Source organism: Triticum dicoccoides, chromosome 1B (genome assembly GCF_002162155.2).
Source record: "Triticum dicoccoides isolate Atlit2015 ecotype Zavitan chromosome 1B, WEW_v2.0, whole genome shotgun sequence".
Taxonomy (NCBI): domain Eukaryota; kingdom Viridiplantae; phylum Streptophyta; class Magnoliopsida; order Poales; family Poaceae; genus Triticum; species Triticum dicoccoides.
The window spans coordinates 26,274,062-26,280,118 of NC_041381.1; the positions used below are offsets into that span (position 1 = coordinate 26,274,062).

The window sequence follows — 6,057 nt, forward strand, 5'->3', positions numbered from 1 at the left end:
GGGGGGGTTAAAATCAATTCTCCCCTCCGGCGGTGCTCTGCGCGGCCGATGGATGCGACCATCGCGGCTGCCTCGGGGGCCCTTTCCACGTGCTTTTCATATTCCCCTATGAGGACCACGGCGAGTATGGCACGTCGGCGTGCTTGTACTCGTCGGAGACCGGTGCCTAGGGCGAGCCGACCTCGACGCGCGACAGGTTAATGGGATGCATACAATATTCATGCGTTGTGGTTGGCAGCTCTCTGCTCTACTTCGTCTTGTAGGACTACCAGGAGAGTTGGTCGATCCTGGAGTTTGATCTGTCAAGGCACTCCCTGACTGTGTTCAGTGCACCAGACAACCACTGCGATTGCCTGTATAATCTCGTGCTCACAGAGGACGATGGGCTGGGTGTAATCCAACACTTGCATCCGCATCTCAAATTGTGGACAAGAGAGGTGAGTGGTGGCACTGAGGCACGATGGGTGCTGAGCCGGGTCATGGACCTGCCCAATTTGCTCCCAACTAGTGCTCGCTTGGATGAAAGTAATAGAGTGCTAGTGGTGGGCTTTGCCGAGGGAGCAAATGCCATTTTCGTTTGTACATCGTCACAAGCTGCTAGAATGATAGTTTTTGAAAAGCGCAGCTAGAGTTTTATTTTCAAAAGCACAGCTAGAGCACATACTTTCAAACAAAAAAGTGTAGTTTTTTGTCACGAGCTGCAAGAGTGATAGTTTTTGGCAACACTAGTCACAAGAGTGATAGTTTTTGGCTATATACCGGATGAGAAGCCACCACTGCTTGATTGATTCTTATGCGGCAACGCTCAATCTCTCCGTTCCTTCAGTTCTGGAATAACGGGGCAGCTCCGACTATCAGTTTTACTGAACTCAAACAGCTTCAACTTCCTTGCAATGGCGCTGAAATGTTCAGAGGATGACCTTCAACCTCTTTCCAAGGCCTCCTAAAAAAATGTACCGCTAGCTCCTTGTAGTCCTCCTTGAAAAAGACTTGGGGTACTATTACTTCTGTATCAAAAAACAGGACGTTTTGCTAGGCTATTTTAGTCTAAAACATATCTTATATTTTGATACGGAGGTAGTATCTCTCTAGCTACAAATTTACTTTGCCATTGCATTTGAGCAATCACAGAACTAGCAAAAGACGAACAAGTGATATGTGTCTTAATAATTTACTTCGATACATATTACTACAAGTAATTAACCAGCTGGAAATGTCATGTTCACACATTATTTTACAATAACGAATTGGTAGGTTCATGAGGATATAAGGTAAATAAGTTGGATAGGAACAGGAAATATAATTTCTCCACCGGAACATGCTCCAGTGGGGAGATAGAAATGCAGGATACCCACACAAACATTACTCAAGGCTGAAATTCTACTCCGCCTTGATACGTAGCAAACAACCGCGCTGCTGCTATAGTTGATACAGGATACTAGCAAGCTCCTGGAGAATCAAAGTGCCCTTAATTTGTTTTCCTCACACTCCAACAGCCATGCACCGATGCACGACATATTACGGGTTCTCAATGAAGGTGGCGCCGCCGTGCATCATGTCCTCAATTCTGTTTTAATCATCAGAAGTACCATCCAGGCTAGACAAATAAAAAAGGTTAATGAGCTGAAAGTTCTAAATCTATTTTATTTTTCAGGAGTGACATAGGGAGATTAACATCCAGCTATCTAAGAATAAATTCTGAAGAACAAATGATGTGCATACAGTAGTTAAATTGCCCGTCATTGTACATACCGGTGATCGAATGACTGTCATATTTCCTTGAGCTGGTGGCACGACTCTATCGTCACTTTCTTTATTTTATGAACAGCTGTCATATTTCCTCTTCCAAATGCTATAGCGTGCTATAGCGAAGCTATAGCGCGCTATTTAAAATGTTTGTTCATTTGTTTGGACCAAAGTCTCTTAGCGCAAGACCTTTTGTAAACGCTATAGCGTGCTATAGCGTAGCTATAGCGGGCTATTTAAAACAGTGGTCTGAACAGTTGTAAATGCTAAGTTCCTCCAATACCGGAGAACATGCCAACTGGCTATTGGCGAGGTTGATGGATTCTATGCCCTGACAAGAAGTCAAGGTGAGCTTCTTAAGAGAGGATGGTAATATCATTTCCCTCTGCATATTGAACTTATTAGAACATCCAATTGTCAACTTCTGCAACCCGTCGAGCCTATCAACAGACAGCGACATCAACTCTTCACAATAGGAAACCTCAATGGTCATCACGGCAGGTAGACAATCAGGCTTCAAGAATTCATGCAAGCTCAATAATTTCGGACAAGAATCAATACGTATTTTAGCAAGGGATGAGAATCCTTTAATACCGCCATTGGTGGTGCTACTGCTACTGCTTGCTTCAGAGACTATCGATGTAAGGTTAATGCAAAAATAAATATCGAGTTCCTTCAGGGATGGAAGATTGCTTCTCCACACATGCAGGGGAATAGCTGTCAACAAGTCGCAGAAATGTATTTTCAAATTAATGAGGAAGGTGAGGTCTAAGAAGCAGCTCACGAAATGATCCGCGGAATAGCCCGGTTTCTCAAGGTATAGCTTCCTAAGAGAAGTAGGTAAGACCACCGAGCCTTGCCAACTGATTTGACCACATTCTTTTATGACTAACTCTTCAAGACGATTAATGTTGTCTGACAGTGATGTATTGCCAAGTGACCCATCTAACTGGTGAAAGAATGGTATGCTCTTCAAGTTGACACAATCCATAAATTCAAGAGAGCGTAACCTTGGCAGGAGGTTGGGCTGGATCCAGCTAGGGAAAGATTTACCTCCGTAGTCCTTTACCTGCAAATGTTGGAGATTCCAGTGAGGTAACATTTCCATCTGGGTTTCCATTATCTTCACCGCCTCAGGACTTTGCAGCGGAAGGCACCATTTTAGGCAGAGTTTGCCAGAGTGGTCCTTGCTGTAACTAATACTCTTTGAATTGATCTTCTCTAAGCTGAGGACATCACTGAAGCCTGGAGGAAACTTCTCAATCACACAACTGCCAGAGTCTATAACTTTCAGATGATGCAGACGACATACTGATAATGGAAATGTGCTGAAAGTAACACTTCCAAGTAAAGAAAGGTAACGCAGATGCTTTGAGTTGCCCATGCTCTCAGGTAGCTGTCGTACTCCGGAAAGTTTAAAACTCAATACATGGATTTTTGGTAGCTCCATGAACCAACAGTTTATCACATGCTCAAAATCTTTTGCTTTGCTATATGATTCATCGCATACCAGGGCTCAAATATTTCTTGTCACATAGGCTCTTTAATTCAGAACACTGAACATTTCCGTTTGTGAATATTGACAGATGACGGACATTTGAAGGAACTTTATCTAGGTCACTAGCATGCTTGATAAAGAAGCACTCACCCTTTGAGACTAGCTGTGCTGTATCATGCATCAGATCATGAATTACATAGTACTTAACACTCTGTGGTGATGCTTTCTGAAAGAATGAACGATTTGCAAGGGCATCAAAGGACACTGATGCTTCTTGGGGCCCCTCGACATATCCGTGTGCAATCCAAATATCAGCCAGAAAATCCTTCCCAAATTTGTGATCCTTGGGAAACATTGCACAGATTGAGAAGCATTTCCTCAGTTTCTGCGGTAGGTACATATAGCTCAGTCGAAGGGCTGGCAGAATGTCAGTATCTTTTTGTTTTAATTGCCATAGTTCACTTTCCTTTATATTTTCCCAGTGTGTTGTACTTAGCTCCATTCCCAGCAAGCGGCCAATAGTCTTGGCAGCTAATGGGGAACCCTTCAATTTTGGAACAATGTCTTTAGCAACGCACTCCAACTCCAATGACACCTGGTCGTTGCAAGAACTCGTGGATCCAAATGCACAGGATTTGAAGAAATCCCAGAATACCTTTGGTTCTAAGCCATTTAACTCATAATTATTCATTGGGCCAACTAGCTCAGCAACCTCACGAAATCTAGTGGTGACCAAAATCCTACTCCCTTCAGCGCCACTTTTCAAACATTCACACAAGCTCTTCCACCCTGCCGCGTCATGCTTCAAGATATCATCCCACATGTCATCAAGGACAAGCAAAAACTTATTGGACTTGGCACGACCTTCTAGTTTACCCATAAGAACATTCAGATTATCAGATGATGCATCTCCTCCGAAGCCCTCTAAAATCGCTTTCGTTAACCTTTTTGTGTCAAAGTCATCTGAAACACATGTCCAAATTATGGGGCCAAAGTGATTCTTTCGCATTTGTATTCTTGCAGATTTGTTGGGCCATTGTTGTCTTTCCGACACCTCCCATGCCAACAATGGATAACACAGGCAACTCTGTCATTCTTGCTTTGCTTTCAGTTCTTCCTCTCTTCAGTCCACGAACTCCTAGTTTTCCCAACAACTCCTTCATTTCTTTTTCACGACCAACCATTTTTTCCACGTAGTTGTTTCTGGCCTAACTGATTTATCAAACTTCCGCGGTGCTTGGTGCAAGCTCATATCCATGGCCTGCTTATGAACATGATCTAATTTTTCTTGAATTATCTTGACTCGTCTTATGTAATCACTGGATCTGTCAAAGAATTCCAGAAAGGTGTCATTATAATGATCTGGCTCCAAATTCTTGCTGCATTGAACCTTCAACTTGAGTACATCATAATCAAACTCATCAAGCACGTCCTCCGCATCGAACACTGCACCTTTAATATCCGGGAGGAAAGCAGCCGCTTGTTCCTTATGGCTTAGAAACTCGACCCGATCAATGAGGTCAAGCATCTTGGGCATTGTTGTCTTCAGCTTCCAAAGATCAACCTCCAGCCGATCAAATTGCTTTTTATCATGTGGCTGTGCAGCTGTCTTGTCTATGGCTGGCGATTTTGAGGTGCTCTGTCGATAACGAATGGCGGTTATAACTGATGCCGTCCAGCTGAAGAATTCTTTATATGCATTGAAGTTGGAAAGCACCTCAGCACCATCATTGAATAATCCCCAAGCCATGGCTATAACCGAGGACTGTTAAAATCATATAAACGAATTTAGCTTAGTTCAAAGAGTACGGTATTGAAAACAGGCAATCATCTTGAATGGTGGGAGAGATGTGGCCTGAAGTGTAGTTACCTTGTTTATTGGATGATTTGATGCCATATTGGTGGAGAGATGCTTCTGGTTCAAAGTGTTTGGTCAGTAAGTGACTAGATATCCTCTGGGCAAACAAAGGCAATGATGATACATGCACTGCTGATCTCACATTGCCTTCTGCTGTAGTTCTACAATTATGTTGTTGTTAAGGACAAGCTTATAATGTCTGAAGTAGTAAGCACACATGTAGACTACTCCCTCCGTCTCGGTGTAAAAGTCATTCGGGTAGTTCTAGGTCATCAATTTGAGGAATTAAATATATGTTATATGTCATGAAAAGTATATAACTAAATTTCTACAGAGATGTAGTTTCTAAATATTTTTTTGTCATATATAATACATATTTAGATAGTTAAATTGTCGACCTAAAACTATGCGAATGACTTATACACCGAGACGGAGGTAGTATATAGTTGAATTTTGTTTCGGTGTTCATTATAGAAAGGTGTAAGAACAAAAAAAAGAAGCTACTCCAACATATGCAACTATATTGTATACTTATTGAAGGGAAGTATTCGTCTTTGCCACTAATCCCATTTCCTCATTTCCCCTTCTCACTTTGTTAGGCCCACACGATAGAGAGACAGTAATGACCAAAAATAGGATATGCAGTTATGCACGCAGAACTCAGTGGCAAAAAAGCCTGTTAGTAGTAGTACACCTTAAAAAAATGCAGAGAAGCACCTATTTTCTTCACGATTACGTTCCGTGTTATTTTAAAAGAGTACCATGCCTACGTAGTGCGGATTATTAGAGGTCACGACAATGTAAGCCACGTCAGTTTGAAGTTTCCTATTCAACATCGGTGGTTTTCCAAGGGTTGCCGCCGTCAATCCCCAGGCTGCTGAAACAGTGCAGGGATGACGCCGTGCTGTGGAGAGTGCGGCTACATGATGCTTTCAAAACAGCCGTTGATGCTTGG

General features: G+C 42.6%; 1 pseudogene; it reads right to left on the reverse strand.

The window, feature by feature from the left end:
• Positions 1-908: 908 nt before the first annotated feature.
• Positions 909-5,141, reverse strand: LOC119350040 (annotated as a pseudogene).
• Positions 5,142-6,057: the final 916 nt, after the last annotated feature.